The sequence below is a fragment of the Monodon monoceros genome, unplaced genomic scaffold (assembly GCF_005190385.1).
Source record: "Monodon monoceros isolate NGI ecotype Baffin Bay Population unplaced genomic scaffold, NGI_Narwhal_1 Super_Scaffold_6, whole genome shotgun sequence".
Classification (NCBI taxonomy): Eukaryota; Metazoa; Chordata; class Mammalia; order Artiodactyla; family Monodontidae; genus Monodon; species Monodon monoceros.
In genome coordinates, this window is record NW_021703783.1 from 44,023,151 (window position 1) to 44,044,050 (window position 20,900).

Here is a 20,900-nt window from a genome sequence, read left to right on the forward strand (position 1 = left end):
GTATACTACTCATTGAAAGCATTGATTTTCTGTAATGACAACGTTCTCTTGATTAACCAAAAAGTTTAAGTAAGATATTCAGAGAGATGCATTCATGGAGACATGGAATGTGATGATTTCTAGGACTGATTTATTTTTTATTCTTTTCTTTAAAAATAATTTATTAGTTTTGGATCACAAAATATAGGGAAGACACAAGGGCAATGCCTGTGACCCCTTGGGCCGTACTTCCCTTCCGTAAACACCTTTCAGAACCCCAGACCCGTGCTGCCCAAGCCTTCCCTCACATCCTCACAGCTGCAGAGTATAGTACCTGACCATGTGGGAAGCTTAAATAGACTCTCTAGGACTGATTTAGATGAAAGAAAATTATGCTTTCTAAAGCAAATAGGAAATTTCTCTTCACCCATATGTGAAAACTTGAGACTGTAGGAATGTAGAAACTCCTTCCTTGACTCATGAAACATTCCCCTCAAATATTTCTATGTACCTCCTAAAGAAGATGGTAGAGTTCACGGCTGTTGCTAAGGTTACTTGTTTTCTAGTCACCAGGCTGTGAGCCAAGGCCACAGCCCCTTCAAGATCCACTGATTTTAAGCAGACTAACAAGATGCTTTGATAAATGGTGTGTGAGAGAAACAATACCCTCGTCTGTAGTGGATATCTGTCATTTCTGTTTGGTGCCCCAGTAGTTAAACTTCTTTCTTATTCCTGGGGAGTCCTCGATCAGGTGTAGTCTTGGTGGAAGGCAGGATTTCCATCTCACCACATCGTAGCTGCCAGGACATGAGCATGGGATTTAGTGTGGACAATCAGGTACTGCGGCCCGGACCTTGGCTCTCAAGTGAGCGACTCAAAGATGAAAGGCCAGCTAGAATTTATTCCTGTCAGTAGGAAGTGATGCCTGGTGTTGGTGGTGGCAGTGCTCTGCAGCAGGGGTGGTGGTAGCCTAGCTGACTGTTCTCGTTTGGAGATGATGTCTCTTCTGCTTCTTGTTCCTCTAGAGCTTCCTGGGGTCTTTGTCTGTTCGGGCTGCTATAACAAAATACCACAGACTGGGTGGCTTATAAACAATAGAAACATTTCTCACAGTTCTGGAAGCTGGAAGTCTGAGATCAAGGTGCCAGCATAGTTCAGTGAAGGCCTGCTTCTGCGTTCCAGACTTCCTGTATCCTCACATGGTGGAAGGGCCTAGGGACCCCTGTGGGTCTCTTTTCTAAGAGCATTAATCCAAAATTCTGGAGGGTTCCACCCTTATGACCTAATCACCTCCCAAAGCCCCTGCCTCCTAATACCATCACATTGGGCATTAGGACTTCAAGATATGAATTTCAGGGAGGACACAACCATTCAAATCATAATATTAGGTTACTGTGGCAGAGACTACCATATTCCTCAATATCCTTTCTCTTTTTATTTTAAGAAAAAGACCCCCTACATCCTAAATTTTAGCTTGGCATTGAGCTACCTAGCTGGAGACTAGATTTTTCCAGCTTCTCTTGCAGCTAGGGGTGACTAGGTGACTGATTTGGCCAGTTGCCAGTAGGTGGGAGTGATGTGCACAACTTTCAGGTCACATCTTTAAAGGAAGCTGTTTACTCTTTATTGCCTCTTTCTCCTTGGCTGGAGCCTGGATGTGGTGCTGGTAATGCCACCTTGCAGATTAAGACCGTGTCTTAGAGAATGGAAAGCCAAGTGGAAGAAGCCTGGGTAGAGCAGCCTACACTCCTGTTTCCTTCTCCCTACACAGGAAAGAAACAAAGTTTCTATGTTGGTTAAGTCACTGTTGTCTGGCCTGTACTAAAGAAGAAGGATCCGTATCCTAATTAGTAGAGAGACTGCCCATTTTCTAAGCCTAGTCCTCCAACCTCCTGTTGTTCCATAAGCCCTCAGTACTTTCCAACAAATTCCCTTTTGTTTAGAATTGTCAGAATCTATTTCTGTTTTTTTGCAACTGTTAATAGGAATATTTTAGATAGATACACCTAAAAATGTGGAATTGGCTGATTCCAGGGAGGTGAGTGGAGAGCAACGAGGTCTCACTATCCAAGTCTGGAAAATTATCTGTTGTTACTACTAGTAGTGGAACATCTGGTTGACCTAAGGCCTAACCTATAATTTAGTTCTTCGATCTTTTGCCTACAGGGGCAGCAGCATTAGGAAACTTAGTAGAAAAAATTAAGGATGTTGGCATATTTTGACTCCTTCTTGCAAACTTTAGTAAGGTCTTACTGAAAGGAGTTTGCTTAGCCTGTAATTGAAAAGAGAGGGAAAAACCTGGCAACTTTGCAGAGAGGCCTTTGATGTAGTGGTCTATAATCCAAAGTGGTTTGAGGTCTAGCAGGTTTAAAAAATCTCTTTCCCAAGCTAAAGATAGTACAAGCAAAAGCAGGGAAGTAAAAGACTCAGCTGCAGATAAGGTCAGAGCTGAGAGAAGCATGATTCCCCCAGACTCCTCCCAGGCACCTCCTGCTATGTACTCCCTGCTGGAGAGCAGAAACAGTTACCGCTCTCAGGAAGGCACCGCTGGGATTGGGCCCTTGGAGAGGAGTCTATTAATGGTGCCTTCCTTGCACAGTCTGCTTGGAATTGGCCCAAGGTAAAGGCCACTAAATCAAGGGCAGATCATCAGAAGAAAAAAGTTCTTAGTCTTAGGCTTAAAGTCTACAATATGACAAGACATATGTCTTGGCTACTAGTCACATTGATTGGTTCAGGGATAAGCACAGGATTCCCACAATTGAGAGTTAAGGAGATGTTTCTAGAATCTTCTGGAAAGGAAGCTTTCCTGAGGTTCCTCGGGTGGTACTAGAAAACTGCCCTTTGCCCCTGAGCTTGAATAAGGAAGCATGTAACCCTGGGACCTCCCTGTGACTATGAGAGAGCCAGGCCTAGGATAAACCTGACCCTCTGGGAGGCAGAGAAGAGAGATGGAAAGACATTTTTTTCTCTAATATGGTCGAGTGGCACATCAAGTCTAGCCTAAAGTCTCTTTATCTCTGGACTTTTTAGTTAATGGAGCTAATAAGTCTACTTTGCTATTTAATCCAGGCTAAATGGAATTTTCTTTTAGTTGCAACAGAAAGTAAAAGTGATATCTTTTTCTCAGTCATCTAACTTAGCAGTTTGGCCTTTAACATTTGAGAATCTGCAGGGTCTCTACCAGTATTACTGAAACTAGTTTATGACAGGTCTTGCCAATGAGAGATTCTTGTAAGTGCTGAATATCTAACACTAAGTTCAACCTTCTTCTGGGACTTCCCTGGTGGTGCAGTGGTTAAGGATCTGCGTGCTAATGCGGCGGACATGGGTTCGAGCCCTGGTCCAGGAAGATCCCACATGCCGCGGAGCAACTGAGCCCGTGTGCCACAACTACTGAGCCTGTGTGCCACAACTACTGAAGCCCATGCGCCTAGAGCCTGTGCTCTGCAACAAGAGAAGCCACTGCAATGAGAAGCCTGCGCACTGCAACAGAGAGTAGCCCCTGTTCGCCGCAACTAGAGGAAGCCCGTGTGCAACAAAGACCCAACTCAGCAAAAATAAATAAATAAATAAATTTTAAAAAAAGAAGTTCAACCTTCTTCCAAGAATTCAGTACCATCTTAGTTAAGATCTGAGTGGCTCTTCCAGACATTGCTAAAACCCCAGGCACCTCTCTTCCACCTTTATGGTTAGTCCAGTCAACTGTGTCAATAATATTCCAATTTTACGTGGTACCTGGGGCAGAGCACTTCCCAGAGATTTGCCTTCAAACTTTCTACTTGCAACAAGAACTTTTGTCATCATTTCTTCCAGCCTTTAGTGAAGTCATCATAACAATCACCATATTTAATGTTTCTCTTCCTTTGCCTTGGGCAAGATTTGGAGATAACAATTTGTTCTTGCATAAATAGCACCAAAACTGGTATGCACCTTTCTCAGAAGACAAAGTTTACATTATTTCACCAAATGGGATATTTATTCATGCAAAATTGCTGTGACAATTCTTGTTTCAAAAATGGAGCCAGATTGTTCTTTAATGTGGTTAGTAAAGGTCAGTGAGGAACCTGCTCATTTAATAATTCTTGAATGGGGTATTTGAGTGATGACTGAATTTCATCATAGCCAGTCATTTCTGTCCAAAAAGATTACAGGGGCACTGGGTCATTTCCTCTTTAAAGCAGTCACCTCTCTGAGGGCCAAACCTTCTACGTATACTTACCAGGGTGAGAGATCCAAATCTGCATTGTTCACATGAAAAAAAGAATCCACCTCATAAACAGGGCCCAGAAAAGAGCAGTAACACCTGAATGCTGCATTTTTTGTTTTTTGGTTTTTTTTTAGTAGAGAATTAAGGACAGAATAACTGATGACTCTCTCTAGGTCTTTGGTCAGTTTTGAGATTTTTCTCCTCATTGCATGTTTTTAAGGAACCTAAAATTAGGTCTAACCGAAACAAGGAAATTACCCCAAGTTGTGGCAAGTGCCTATGAGTGTTATGCTAGTGAAAATCCTCTGGCAGTGGAGGTGATGCTCTTTCCTCATCCTAACAAGTAAACGATGCACCACGGATGCTGTTTACTTTCTTTTGGGGCTCAGCAAGGTTAGTATTTATCCAGTGATTTCAAAATGACCTGATGAGAATACTCTTTGGAGTAAGCCATCGGGTATGCAGAAAGGAAATGCATTCTGCTTTAACGCCCCTTCTGCTCAGAAATGGTGATCTGTGCCCTAGGCTATCAAACATCAGCGCACAAAATTATTCGCAAAGGGTTTATGGTTCAAGTGGTAAATTCAGGCATTTGCAAAATGTTGACCCAAGTGAGTCAGCATGGAAAGCTTGATCTTTCAGTTTGATGAAAATGTAATTTTATGGACATCAAGTTGAAGTTCAAAAGTGACATGTCGTGTCACACAGATAAATAGTTTTGCCAAAAACAATGCCATAATTCATAAGCACTTCTCTGGCTAGTGGTACCTATCTGGCTGATAAAGCGAAATGCTTGCTACTAAATGCAATCTTTATCCCATATTATACATTTAGTCTTTTCTGAATAATAAAGATTGTCCTTTTTTTTGATTTTTCAAACTATTAATTTAATTTTTTATTTTTTGAAATTTATATTTTATTTTATTTTATACAGTTCTTATTAGTTATCTGTTTTATACATATTAGTGTGTATATGTCAATCCCAATCTCCCAGTTCATCCCACCACCACCACACCCCACACCCCCTGCTTTCCCCTCTTGGTGTCCATATGTTTGTCCTCTACATCTGTGTCTCTATTTCTGCCTTTCAGACAGGTTCATCTGTACCATTTTTCTAGATTCCACATATATGCGCTAATATACAATATTTGTTTTTCTCTTTCTGACTTACTTCACTCTGTATGACAGTCTCTAGGTCCATCCACGTCTCTACAAATGACCCAATTTCGTTCCTTTTTATGGCTGAGTAATATTCCATTGTATATGTGCACCACATCTTCTTTATCCATTTGTCTGTTGATGGGGATTTAGGTTGCTTCCATGCCCTGGCTATTGTAAATAGTGCTGCAACGAACATTGGGGTGTATATGTCTCTTTGAATTATAGTTTTCTCTGGGTATATGCCCAGTAGTGGGATTGCTGGGTCATATGGTAATTTTATTTTTAGTTTTTTAAGGAACCTCCATACTGTTCTCCATAGTGGCTGTATCAATTTACATTCCCATCAACAGTGCAAGAGGGTTCCCTATTCTCCACACCCTCTCCAGCATTTGTTGTTTGTAGATTTTCTGATGATGCCCATTCTAACTGGTGTGAGGTGATACCTCATTGTAATTTTGATTTGCATTTCTCTAATAATTAGTGATGTTGAGCAGCTCTTCATGTGCTTCGTGGCCATCTGTATGTCTTCTTTGGAGAGATGTCTATTTAGGTCTTCTGTCCATTTTTTGATTGGGTTGTTCTTTTAATATTGAGCTGCATGAGCTGTTTATATATTTTGGAGATTAATCCTTTATCTGTTGATTTGTTTGCAACTATTTTCTCCCATTCTGAGTGTTGTATTTTCATCTAGTTTATAGTTTCCTTTGCTGTGCAAAAGCTTTTAAGTTTCATTAGTTCCCATTTGTTTATTTTTGTTTTTATTTCCATTGTTATAGGAGGTGGGTCAAAAAAGATCATGCTGTGATTTATGTCAAAGAGTGTTCTTCCAATGTTTTCCTCTAAGAGTTTTATAGTGTCCAGTCTTACATTTAGGTCTTTAATCCATTTTGAGTTTATTTTTGTGTATGGTGTTATGGAGTGTTCCAATTTCATTCTTTAACATGTAGCTGTCCAGTTTTCCCAGCACCACTTATTGAAGAGACTGTCTATTCTCCATTGTATATCCTTGCCTCCTTTGTCATAGATTAGTTGACCATAGGTGCGTGGGTTTATCTCTGGGCTTTCTACCATCTTCCATTGATCTATATTTCTGTTTTTGTGCCAGTACCATATTGTCTTGATTACTGTAGCTTTGTAGTATAGTCTGAAGTCAGGGAGTCTGATTCCTCCAGCTCCATTTTTTCCCCTCAAGATTACTTTGGCTATTCGGTGTCTTTTGTGTCTCCATACAAATTTTAAGATTTTTTGTTCTAGTTCTGTAAAAAATGCCATTGGTAATTTGCTAGGGATTGCACTGAATCTGTAGATTGCTTTGGGAAGTATAGTCATTTTCACAATATTGAGACTTCCAATCCAAGAACATGGTATATCTCTCCATCTGTTTGTGTCATCTTCGATTTCTTTCATCTGTGTCTTATAGTTTTCTGAGTACAGGTCTTTTATCTCCTTAGGTAGGTTTATTCCTAGGTATTTCATTCTTTTTGTTGCAGTGGTGAATGGGATTGTTTCCTTAATCGCTCTTTCTGATCTTTCATTGTTAGTGTATAGGAATGCAAGAGATTTCTGTGCATTAATTTTGTATCCTGCAACTTTACCAAATTCATGAATTAGCTCTAGTAATTTTCTGGTGGCATCTCTCGGATTCTCTATGTATAGTATCATGTCACCTGCAAACAGTGACAGTTTTATTTCTTCTTTCCCAATTTGTATTCCTTGTATTTCTTTTTCTTCTCTGATTGCTGTGGCTAGGACTTCCAAAACTATGTTGAATAATAGTGGTGAGAGTGGACATCCTTGTCTTGTTCCTGATCTTAGAGAAAATGCTTTCAGTTTTTCACCATTGAGAATGATGTTTGCTATGGGTTTGTCATATATGGCCTTTATTATGTTGAGGTAGGTTCCCTCTATGCCCACTTTCTGGAGAGTTTTTATCATAAATGGATGTTGAATTTGTTGAAAAACTTTTTCTGCATCTATTGAGATGATCATATGGTTTTTATTCTTCAATTTGTTAATATGGTGTATCACATTGATTGATTTGTGTATATAGAAGAATCCTTGCATCTCTGGGATCAATCCCACTTGATCATGGTGGATGATCCTGTTATGTGCTGTTGGATTTTGTTTGCTAGTATTTTGTTAGGATTTTTGCATCTATATTCATGAGTGATATTGGTCTGTAATTTTCTTTTTTTGTAGTATCTTTGTCTGGTTTTGGTATCAGGGTGACGGTGGCCTTGTAGAATGAGTTTAGGAGTGTTCCTTCCTCTGCAATTTTTTGGAAGAGTTTGAGAAGGATAGGTGTTAGCTCGTCTCTAAATGTTTGATAGAATTTGCCTGTGAAGCCATCTGGTCCTGGACTTTTGTTTCTTGGAAGATTTTTAATCACAGTTTCAATTTCATTTCTTGTGATTGGACTGTTCATATTTTCTAATTCTTCCTGGTTCAGTCTTGGAAGGTTATACCTTTCTAAGAATTTGTCCCTTTCTTCCAGATTTTCCATTTTATTGGCATAGAGTTGCTTGTAGTAGTCTCTTGGGATGCTTTGTATTTCTGTGGTGTCCACTGTAACTTCTTTTTCATTTCTAATTTTATTGATTTGAGTCCTCTCCCTCTTTTTCTTGATGAATCTGGCTAATGGTTTATCAATTTTGTTTATCTTCTCAAAGAAACAGCTTTTAGTTTTATTGATCTTTGCTAATATTTTCTTTTTTTCTGTTTCATTTATTTCTGCTCTGATCTTTATGATTTCTTTCCTTCCACTAACTTTGGGTTTTGTTTGTTCTTATTTCTCTAGTTCCTTTAGGTGTAAGGTTAGATTATTTGAGATTTTTCTTGTTTCTTGAGGTACGCTTGTATTGCTATAAACTTCCCTCTTAGAACTGCTTTTGCCGCATCCCACAGGTTTTGGATCATCATGTTTTCGTTGTTATTTGTCTCTAGGTATTTTTTTATTTCCTCTTTGATTTCTTCAGTGATTTCTTGCTTGTTTAGTAACATACTGTTTAGCCTCCATGTGTTTGTGTCTTTTACTTTTTTTTCCCTGTATTTGATTTCTAATCTCATAGCATTGTGGTCGGAAAAGATGCTTGATAAGGTTTCAGTTTTCTTAAATTTACCAAGGCTTGATTTGTGACCCAAGATGTGATCTATCCTGGAGAATGTTCCGTGTGCATTTGCGAAGAAAGTGTAATCTGCTGTTTTTGGATGGAATGTCCTGTAAATATCAATTAAATGTATCTGGTCTGTTGCTCATTTAAAGCTTGTGTTTCCTTATTAATTTTCTGTCTGGATGATCTGTCCATTGGTGTAAGTGAGATGTAAAATCCCCCACTATTATTGTGTTACTGTTGATTTCCTGTTTTATAGCTGTTAGCATTTGCCTTATGTATTGAGGTGCTCTTATGTTGGGTGCGTATATATTTATAATGTTATATCTTCTTGGATTGATTCATTGATCATTATGTAGTGTCCTTCCTTGTCTCTTGTAACATTATTTATTTTAAAGCCTATGTTTTCTGATATGAGTATTGCTACTCCAGATTTCTTTTGATTTCCATTTGCATGGAATATCTTTTTCCATCCCCTCACTTTCAGTGTGTATGTATCCCTAGGTCTGAAGTGGGTCTCTTGTAGAAGGCATATATATGGGTCTTGTTTTTGTATCCATTCAGTAAGCCTGTGTGTTTGGTTGGAGCATTTAATCCATTCACATTTAAGGTAATTATCAATATGTATGTTCCTGTTACATTTTCTTAATTGTTTTCCATTTGTTTTTGTAGGTCCTTTTCTTCTGTTTTGTTTCCCACTTAGAGAAGTTTCTTTAGCATTTATTGTAGAGCTGGTTTGGTGGTGCTGAATTCTCTTAGCTTTTGCTTGTCTGTAAAGCTTTTGATTTCTCTGACGAATCTGAATGAGATCCTTGCTGGGTAGAGTAATCTTGGTTGTAGGTTCTTCCCTTTCATCACCTTAAATATATCATGCCACTCCCTTCTGGCTTGTAGAGTTTCTGCTGAGAAATCAGCTGTTAACCTTATGGGAGTTCCCTTTTATGTTATGTGCTGTTTTTCCCTTGTTGCTTTTAATAATTTTTCTTTGTCTTTGATATTTGGTAGTTTGATTACTATGTGTCTCAGCATGTTTCTCCTTGGGTTTATCCTGCCTGGGACTCTGCGCTTCCTGGACTTGGGTGGCTCTTTCCTTTCCCATACTAGGAAAGTTTTTGACTATAACCTCTTCAACTATTTTTTTGGGTCCTTCCTCTGTCTCTTCTCCTCTGGGACCCGTATAATGTGAATGCTGGTGTGTTTAGTGTTGTCCCAGAGGTCTCTTACGCTGTCTTCGTTTCTTTTCATTTTATTTTCTTTGTTCTGTTCTGCGGCAGTGAATTCCACCATTCTGTCTTCCAGGTCACTTGTCCATTCATCTGCCTCAGTTATTCTGCTATTGATCCCTTCTAATGTATTTTTCATTTCAGTTATTGTATTGTTCATTCATCTGCCTCAGTTATTCTGCTATTGATCCCTTCTAGTGTATTTTTCATTTCAGTTATTGTATTGTTCATCTCTATTTGTTTGTTCTTTAATTCTTCCAGGTGTTTGTTCTTTAATTCTTCTAGGTCTTTGTTAAATATTTCTTGCATCTTCTCAATCTTTGCCTCCATTCTTCTTCCGAGGTCCTGGATCATCTTCACTATCATTATTCTGAATTCTTTTCCTGGAAGGTTGCCTACCTCCACTTCACTTAGTTGTTTTTCTGGGGTTTTATCTTTTCCTTCATCTGTCACATAGTCCTCTCCCTTTTCATTTTGTGTATCTTTCTGTGAATATGGTTTTCGTTCCACAGGCTGCAGGATTGTAGTTCTTCTTGCTTCTGCTGTCTTCCCTCTGGTGGATGAGGCTATCTAAGAGGCCTATGCAAGCTTCCTGATGGGAGGGACTGGTGGTGGGTAGAGCTGGGTGTTGCTCTGGTGGGCAGAGCTCAGTAAAACTTTAATCTGCTTGCCTGCTGATGGGTAGGTTCAGTTCCCTCCCTGTTGGTTGTTTGGCCAGAGGCAACGCAGCCCACAGGCTCCTTGGTGGGGCTAATGGAGGACTCTGGGAGAGTTCACGCCAAGGAGCACTTCCCAGAATTTCTGCTGCCAGTGTCCTTGTCCCCGTGGTGAGCCACAGCCACCCCCTTCCTCTGCAGGAGACCCTCCAACACTAGCAGGTAGGTCTGGTTCAGTCTCCTACGGGGTCACTGCTCCTTTCCCTGGTTCCTGACGCGCACACTACTTTGTGTGTGCCCTCCAAGAGTGGAGTCTCTGTTTTCCCCAGTCCTGTCAAAGTCCTGCAATCAAATCCTGCTAGCCTTCAAAATCTGATTCTCTGGGAATTCCTCCTACCGTTGCTGGACCCCCAGGTTGGGAAGCCTGATGGGGGGCTCAGAACCTTCACTCCGGTGGGTGGACTTCTGTAGTTTAATTGTTCTCCAGTTTGTGAGTCTCCCACTCAGTGGTTATGGGATTTGATTTTATTGTGATTGCACCCCTCCTACCATCTCACTGCAGCTTCTCCTTTGTCTTTCTCGATGTGGGGTATCTTTTTTGGTGAGTTCCAGTGTCTTCCTGTCAATGATTGTTCAGCAGTTAGTTGCCATTCCAGTGTTCTCACAAGAGGGAGTGAGCGCATGTCCTTCTACTCCACCATCTTGAGCCAATCCTTCTCCAAGATTGTCCTATTTAAGAACTGAAATCAGAGCTAGAAGTCAATATCTAACATAAAGGCACATTTGTTACTTTTGTGCTTCTTTTGCCCTCACAAAGATTAATTTTAGAACAATATAAAACCATAAATTGTGAGTATCTGACAGTACTTCTCTCTTTAGCTCCCCATAGACCAACTGGATAACAATGCTGGGGGTAAAAAAAGGTAAAATAAATAAAACAGCTATTGTTCTTGAAGTGCATTTGGTGCTGAGGAGGAAATAGAAGTCTTGTACACAAAAGACTTTCTTTACATTCTGGCCCAGATCTGCTTTCAATCAGATCTGCTGTAGTCCCTGACACTCTGATCTCAGACTCTGGAAAGCTGCTGCTCTTTTCTACCATGGAGCCCTGCAAACTTTGCCTGGTTATTATGCCTGGTGTGGCCTTCTCTCCCACTCATCTCATGGAGACTTCTGCTCCTCTCTCAACACACAATTCATTTTCTGCCTTTTGAAAACATCTGTCACTTGCCAGGTAGAACTGTTTTTCTGTTGTAACTTGATTACACTGTTACCACACTCATTACATTATTTTTTAAAATTGAAGCATAGTTGATTTATAATATTATATTAGTTTCAGGTCTACAGTATAGTGATTCAGTATTTTTACAGTTCATACTCCATTAAAAGTTATTATAAAATATTGGCTATAATTCCCTGTGGTATACAATATAACCTTGTTGCTTACCTATTTTATAAATAATAATTTATATCTTTTGATCCCATACCCCTAATGTGTCCCTCTGCCATCCCTCTTCCCAGTGGTAACCACTAGTTTGTTCTCTGTATCTGTGAGTCTATTTGTGTTTTGCTACATACACTCATTGGTATTATTTTTTAGATTCCATATATGAGTGATATCATACAGTATTTGTCTTTGTCTGACTTATTTCACTAAGCATAATATTCTCTAACTCCATCCATTTTGCTTCTAAAGGCAGAATTTCATTCTTTTTTATGGTTGAGTAATATTTCATTGTATAAGACGTAGAGAATAGACTTGAGGACATGGGGAGGGGGAAGGGTAAGCTGGACGAAGTGAGTCAGTGGCATGGACGTATATATACACTACCAAATGTAAAATAGATGGCTAGTGGGAAGCAGCCACATGGCACAGGGAGATCAGCTCGGTGCATTGTGACCGCCTGGAGGGGTGGGATGGGGGGGTGGGAGGGAGGGAGACGCAAGAGGGAGGGGATATGGGGATATACGTATGCATATAGCTGATTCACTTTGTTATACAGCAGAAACTAACACAACCTTGTAAAGCAATTATACTCCAATAAAGATGTTAAAGAAAATTTCATCGTATATATACCACATCTTCTTTATCTATTCATCTGTTGATGGACACTTGGGTTGTTTCCATATCTTGGCTATTTTAAGTTATGCTGCTGTGAAACTTGAGGTGCATGTATCTTTCCTAATTAGTGTTTTCATTTTTTCCAGATATATGCCCAGGAGTCTCTATTGGAGAGCATATGTCTCTACTATTCTCTCTGAAGACAGGATTCAGGTATTTTATTTTTTATATTTACAGTGCCCAGTGCAGTGACTGGCACATACTAAGTACTGAGTAAACAGTTGAGGCTTAAATAGAGTGGTGAGCAGAAGGTCATTCTAGGAAAGCAAGGTTCTGAGAAGCTACCTCCCTCTAGACTCTATTCAAAATTTAACTTGTTCAAAAATCTTTCCCAGAATACAGCCTGCCTGCTCCCTAAATCAACAACGATCATTCATTTATTTATCATTCTTCCATGTTAGAGACATTCTTTGTATTAAATGATTTTGCTCTTGTACATATACTACTTTGCATTTTGACCTCATCTTATTAATAATTTTGCCTGTTTAGGCAAATTCTTCAGCCTCCTTAATAAAATTTTTGCCTTCTTAAGTGGTAGTCACTATTTTGTATATAGTTTTTCTAACTCTCCTCTCTCATGTTATATGTGTACACTGCCCTGCTCATAGGAGGAACTGAGTACATACCTGTGGAAGAAATGAAATTAAAGAGATTATCTGGTATATTGAAATACCATTTTTGATCTTCTTCTCTCATCTCATTATTCAACAAGAAATCAAAATGGTAGTCAGTAAACCTTTAATTTTAACAAGTTGATTTATATTCAGAAAGTTAGTGTGGTCTTTATCTTGAATTCATGACAGCTGCTCTTTGAATTTCTGTGAAAAGTAAAGGTCAAACTATAAACAATTAAGTGTATTAATATTGGCTGTTTCTGTCAGTCATGAAACAGAGTGGAAATGTATATATTTTCTATGGAAAGAGATCTTGATCACAAATCACTCTTTTCAGACATCCTTGACAAATTGATAGCAAGGACATCTTTTGAAAAATGGATTTGCTGATCTTTTCTGTAAGGATTTCATTTGGCTCATTTCTGGAAGTGATACAGGTGAGTTTCTTAATTCCTAAATGATGTGACCTTTGAAGGTGCACAACAGCTGGTGAGAAAAGGAGACGATGAAATGTCATCATCAGGAAAATACTTTGTTTCTTTGAATTTAGGCAATTTGATATTAATACACGTCTCTGGCACACTGGAAATGCATATCTTATGCATTCATATCTGCAGCTTTGGTACACATCTGAGGCTTTCTTACAAATAACAGTAGAGATGCTTCTGGAGCACCAAACCCAGGCTACCCACTGACAACACAGACTTTGTACTCACCGTGTCATGTCTGCTAACTAGGTATTGACAGCAGAGAAAGTCCCATCTCCTTGGCCTAATTCATCTCTTATGTAATTCTTGTTCTCTGACCTTGTTTTCAACACTTGGGATCTCATAAAAAATACATTTTTTGGTAGTAGTTCAAATAGATTATACAGAAGCATTTCCACTTAAAGAGAATGTTTCCTTTATACTGTCTTTACCAACTAACTCAATCACCTGGGCCACAAATCTTCACTGGATCACGAAGCTCCCGGCTGGGCTATTTTGGTGAGGGCCATGACAGTACATCTATAATTCTGGAATAGATCCAGCTTCTCACCAGTTTCACTGTCCCTCACAAGGATATTATTTATTTATTTATTTAAAAATTTTATTTTTATTTTTTGGTTGTTTTGGGTCTTCATTGCTGTGCACGGGCTTTCTCTAGTTGTGGCGAGCGGGGGCTACTCTTTGTTGCGGTGCGCGGCCTTCTCATTGCGGTGGCTTCTCTTGTTGTGGAGCATAGGCTTTAGGCGTGCAGGCTTCAGTAGTTGTGGCTCGCGGGCTCAGTAGTTGTGGCACACAGGCTTAGTTGCTCCACGCCATGTGGGATATTCCCGGACCAGGGCTTGAACCCGTGTCCCCTGCATTGGCAGGCGGATTCTTAACTACTGCGCCACCAGGGAAGTCCAAGGATATTATTTCATATTTGTGATACTTTATTGTGAATGTGGACATACTAAGGAGGACCTTTCAGTCTCAGGTTTTATCCTATCCAGAACCTGTGCTTTGCTTTCAGTTCAACAAATGTTATATTTTGGTTGATCCGCAACATGTTGATATTGCCTCATTCTTATTTCCGAAGAATATTGTGAGGGAGATTTAACTTTTTTCTTTGCCAAATTTCTCTTCAAACAATCTTCTGCTATTTGAAAAGTCCCACATGTCGATTTTACCCAACAAAGCATTTGATTAGGGAGTAGGTAGCAAGAAGTGGAATTGACGTAGCTCAATTTGTCATGTTTTGGGGAAGGGGACCTTTTAAAGTTGTTTTAATTCTACCTGTATCATTTTTCCTGACATGTTCCCCTTTCTTTGGGTGTTTTGGTAAGTTTCTGTTTCTCGCAAAGTATGGAATCACTCAGATTCATTCCAGCATTTTATTTTGTATTATTTACTGCATCACATTGATTAGAGCATGAATTCAAGGCTCTCTGGGCTGATTCAGTGAGTAGGTCCTTTTAATCAGACAGGAAACAGTGTGCTGCTGTGAAGTCATTGCCTTTCCTCATTTGTAGGTCTCTCCCAGTCTCGTCTCTAAATTAAACCTGCCCCAGGTCTTTAGTGACCTACTGAAGACTCTGCTAGCAAAAAGATAGTCATGAAGCCAATTGTACCTAGTGGGAATAAAATATTACACATCACTCATATCTACCGGAGGATAGTGGTAAACTCTCTTTCCCACTATCCCTCTCCCCGTCAAAAGAAAATCAAAGTAATGAAATGAAAAGGAAATACATGCATAGCCACCACAAAGCCAAGTAAAGCTGACACATAAAGAAGGCAAAGGAACTTATTTGTTCAGCTTAATCCCCATCACCAGAAAGTGCCCACTTGGCACTTGGATTTGACACCTTAGAGGGCAAGTTTGAAGAGCATGGTTCTTGTCCTTTGGGGGTTTTTAACATGTAAACAGATGTGCAAAAGATTAGCTAAAATTAAATAATGAACCTTAAACAAATAGAGGAATAAATATTCATATTTTACAAATAATAGCTAATGATGGACTAATGCCATTAACATCTACAGCATAAAAGTGCTTTAGAAATATTTTTCTACAGCTTGGTTTTAGAATTCTGTTTGCCAGCTTTAACCAGAGCATAGTTAGAAATTCATCTTGCCAACTGTTTCATGGGGTTTACATCTGGCTTTATTTGTATTTAACATATGCCTGTGTAACATCTATCATGTCCCAGGCTATTCTTAGCCTGTTATAAGTAGTAACTCATTTAATCCTCATAACAACCCTAGAGGTAGGTACCATTATTTTTTCTTTTTCCGTACATGGGGCAATTGGGACACAAAGCAGTTAATCAACTTCCCAGGTCACTCACCTCATGAGGGGCAGAGCCAAAATAGACCCCAGACACTCTGGGGCTCGGGAGGCCAACACTCAGCCACTATGCTATAACTACCCTTCCATGTTCAGAGGCATTTCCAAAAGATGAGTTCCAAAGCTGATGTCGGCATTGCCCACATCAATGTCAATGACATTATATGTGTTATTGATGTCAAAGACTTAAGTATGTGGCCCCCCAAAAAGACCACACTGATTTTGCTGTTTTCCTGTCATTGAAAAAATCCATTTTATTCCTATCTGGATGTGGCTTATATTTGAATTCAGTTTATTATGTAAACTGTTTGAGGTATCAACCACTTTAGTTGTTGATGTAAAATACAAGCCAAATAAAATTCTTGTTAATTCAAACACAGTTTTGACTCATATGATAATGATAAAAAGAAAAGAGTATTATTGGCAATAATTATTGACCTGGATGCTCACAAGTCCTATGACCAGACGCAAGACCTTCCATCTCTCCATGTGTAAAATGTGGTTATTGGATAGACGATCTCTAAACTGTCCTTTCTAGAACTGATGCTATACTAGTTTATAATTCTATGTACAAATATTAATTTGCAAATCAGTGTTCCCTACCGTCAACCATAATGCACAGACTTTAGCTGCTACATGTATTTAGAATCTCTATCTATCCCCCTCCACATATATTTATAATTTATAAACACACACACACACCTCACTTTTTAATGGCTTCCAGTCATTTTCAGGATAAAGTTGAAGCTCCTTGACTTGGCACACAGGGTCCACCATCATCTACCCTTTGCCCACCTCTCCAGTCTCTTCTCTTGCCATGCCCCCTCCTCCTATGCCCTACAAACACATTGTTCCATCAAAATGGATTTTTTTTGGCGGTACGCGGGCCTCTCACTGTTGTGGCCTCTCCCGTTGTGGAGCACAGGCTCCGGACGCGCAGGCTCAGCGGCCATGGCTCACGGGTCCAGCTGCTCCGCGGCGTGTGGGATCTTCCCGGACCGGGGCACGAACCCGCGTTCCCTGCATCGGCAGACGGACTCTCAACCACTGCGCCACCAGGGAAGCCCAAAATGGATGTTTTGACACAGTTCTCTGCCTTTGAACATTATTCTCTCTCCCTGAAAAATGTTCTCCTTTTTTTTCCCACCCAGTAAACTTTTCTCTCAAGATTCAGTTAGGTTTTTGGGGAAGCTTTCTTTGAACTCCTCTTTTCTCTCCCCTCTGTAGAATGAATCAGGAGCCCATCCTATGTGTCCCCATAGGACCCTGTGTACCCTTTTTATGGCACCTGCCACATTGGAAATCTCTGGATTTCTTGCTTGTCTTCCCCATTGGGCTGTGATTGGAACAGACAGTATTTCACCTGTGTCTGTCTGGTGGTTTCAAGTGTTTGGCAAAGTGACGATCCGCAATGCATGTTAACTGAATAGAAGAACAAATGAAATACGAAGGTCAAATTGTTCCTATAGGATGTAGTTAGTTATAATAGTCATTTGTCTTCAGTTTAGCTCAGGAACTTTTGTGGAGGTGGAATTCCTAGAATGGATTCAATGTTGAGAGAGAGAGAGAGAGAGAGAGAATGAAAGATGAATGAGAGAGAATGAATGAGAATGGAATGGAGGTGGTGGCGTTGAGTCCTGATATACTTACAGAATGAATATAATGTAAAAAGAAAAACCTGAAGAATTTAAGGAACAACCCATAAATTCTTTTGTTGACTGAAAATTATTGTTCATTTTTTCAGTCCAGGCATTTGGAGGACGCTGACCAAGAGGAATGCACATAGTTTCAGTCCTCTAGAAATTCTCTAACATGGGAAAAATGATAATTTTAGATTGAAACATATGAATATTGGCAATTTCATCTGTTGAACCAATTTAAGGCAGAGTAAGAGGATATATGGTAAAGTTCGTCCATGGGACTTCAGGGGAGAATGAAATCTTATTCAGTTGGAGGAAGCAGAAAGGTCTTAAACAGGAGACAGTCTTTGAGATGAGTCTGAACAGGTGGGTAGGTTATCAGAGGGAGAGATAGCATCAAAGCGGGCCAGTTCTACAGAAGTGAGAACCACCAGGGCATGTTTGGGAAAGAACAGTAATCTGTTCTGGCTGTATCCACAGGGGAGCGAGGAGTTATTGATGAGAGTTTTGAATGCCAGGCCAGTGGCAAGCAATATGGAGCCCTTGATGATTTCTGAGCACAGGAGAGGTTTGATTGGAACTTCATTGTAGGAAGAATCTGATGTCATTTTTAGATTGGATTGGTACACTCTGTCTTATTCCTCTGCCCATGCCTTCCCTGTTCCTTCCAGCTGGGCACATGAATATGGCACATAGCTACTGAGCCTCTGCCCCATGGATACTCTGCTAGGTTCTTGGATATAAAGAAAGTGAAATCTAATTATCTGTGCTCAAGAGGCTTAAATGGATGTCTATCAAGTCTGCTTTCCAAACCAGTGCTTTTCTCTGGTTTGCCCTCGGTCCAGTTAGGTAAGTATTTACATGGTGTTTTACAGAGCTGTGCTTTGGGCAGCTATTTACCTGGTGTCTCCCTTGTGTTATGTAACATGCTGGCAGTGCTCTCAAGCCTTGACAGAGGCAGTCATCTCTGGTTCTGAGCCCATCACTGCTGGCTTGGGCTCGACACAGACCCACAGGTAAATGTGGTGTGGAGAGAATTCTAAACCAGGGGAGAGACGGTCTGTGCTCAGCCTGACTCCATCACTGACTAAAACTGTGACCTCCTGTCAGGGCTTTAACCTCACTGAGACTCAATTTGCTCTTTTTTTTTTTTTAACATCTTTATTGGAGTATAATTGCTTTATAATGGTGTGTTAGTTTCTGCTTTATAACAAAGTGAATCAGCTATACATACACATATATCCCCATATCTCCTCCCTTTTTTGTCTCGCTCCCACCCTCCCTGTCCCGCCCCTCTAGGTGGTCACCGAGCTTCGAGTGATCTCCCTGTGCCATGTGGCTGCTTCCCACTAGCTATCTATTTTACATATGGTGGTGTATATATGTCCATGCCACTCTCTCACCTCATCCAGCTTACCCTTCCCCTCCCCGTGTCCTCAAGTCCATTCTCTACGTCTGCATCTTTATTCCTGTCCTGCCCCTAGGTTCTTCAGAACCATTGTTTTTTAGATTCCATATATATGTGTTAGCATACGGTATTTGTTTTTCTCTTTCTGACTTACTTCATTCTGTATGACAGACTCTAGGTCCATCCACCTCACTACAAATAACTCAATTTCATTTCTTTTATGGCTGAGTAATATTCCGTTGTATATATGTGCCACATAGGGTGTGGAGAAAAGGGAACCCTCTTGCACTGTTGGTGGGAATGTAAATTGATACAGCCACTATGGAGAACAGTATGGAGGTTCCTTAAAAAACTAAAAACGGAACTACCATACGACCCAGCAATCCCACTACTGGGCATATACCCTGAGAAAACCATAATTCAAAAAGAGTCATGTACCACAGTGTTCATTGCAGCTCTTAGACAATAGCCAGGACATGGGAGCAACCTAAGTGTCCATCGACAGATGAATGGATAAAGAATATGTTGCTCATTTTTAAAATGGAGATAATACCATTGGCTCTCCCTACCTTGCTGGGCTGTAGTGGGATAAATGAGCTACGTGTAGGTATTCATGTTTAGATTGTTACAAAGTCCTATGCACTTTTATTGGCTCTTTTATATTAACCACTGGAGAAGATTCTTCTGGAACTTACCTGCTGTGTTTATTACATAAAGAATATTGCTTAATTTTAAGACTTAAAAAAATTATCTAGTAAACCAACCAGAAAAGCTTAAATTTGCCTCCAGTGTCAGCTGCTCAGACTCAACAACAACAACAACAAAATGGGAGATTTAAATCAAAGCTAGGCCAAAGCTTAGCCCAGTAACAGGCTTTAGGACTTTAATGATAAGGCTACTGTAGCTACTTTTCCTGCACTGAATTTGCTAAAAGCAATTTCCGGTTTTTAACCCAGGCAGACAGCCCCAGTCCCCCAGGGGTTCATTAGCTTGGCGTTCCACGGGCAGTCTCTTTCCTGCTATTTGTCTGAAGCATGAAGGTACAACAACAGATGGGGAAGGTTTAGCCTCACCTTTGTGGTTAATGCTTATAATCTTATTAAAGGCTAAAGAAATACAGGATCAGCTAACTCTTTGTACCACTAAAAACTGATTTACCAGCATCACATCAAATATTTACCTTGCCCTAAGCTACCAGTAATTACAAGCTGATTATTGTTCAGGCTCAAACAAACACAGAGTAATGAATTTCTGCTAATTATTAGGCACTGATGAAAAATGTGATTTGCCCACTCCCAGATTTATCCCGGCACCTCATCTTTCTGCACGAGGGAAAACTTCAATTGATATGAATATATTCAGTGCTGCTGGAAAGCACTTCAGTGATGTCAACCAGAAATAATTACCAGTGTGTCTGGGAAAGTGAGTAAAATGGTTTAGAATTAAGATTTTGGTTTGCTATAGTTATTTCTATACAAATACACCACATTTTTCAACTGACATGGGTGTCTTAATTAAAAACAGGCTAACGCTGTAGAATAACAAAAGATTTTTAAATTCCGCCAAACCTCACACTATAAAAAATAATGACTCCAGCCTTAGCTGCAAATGAAAGTAATCTTTCTCCTCGTTTTAGATTTTATTGGGCTTTTTAAAAAGTTCCACTGCAGACTGTTACTGATTTGGGTATTTCCTGATGGAATACTCAAATATTTCAGATACTTTACTTTGCAGCCCCTTTGTTCAAAAACAGGAGAAGAGTGCGTCTCTTGTCTGTCTGCCCCCTTGGGGAAGAGTCCGATGATGCCTTCTTATATTTCTCCTACAGTTGGCACCAGCAAGGGACCTCCAGAGATGACTGATTTTTTTCCTTTCTAACTTGAAGGGAGAGGGGAAAGAGTATAGAAACCTACATTGGGCCCAGACCCCAGACCTCACCCTGAGGCCCTCCTCTTTCTTTGTATTT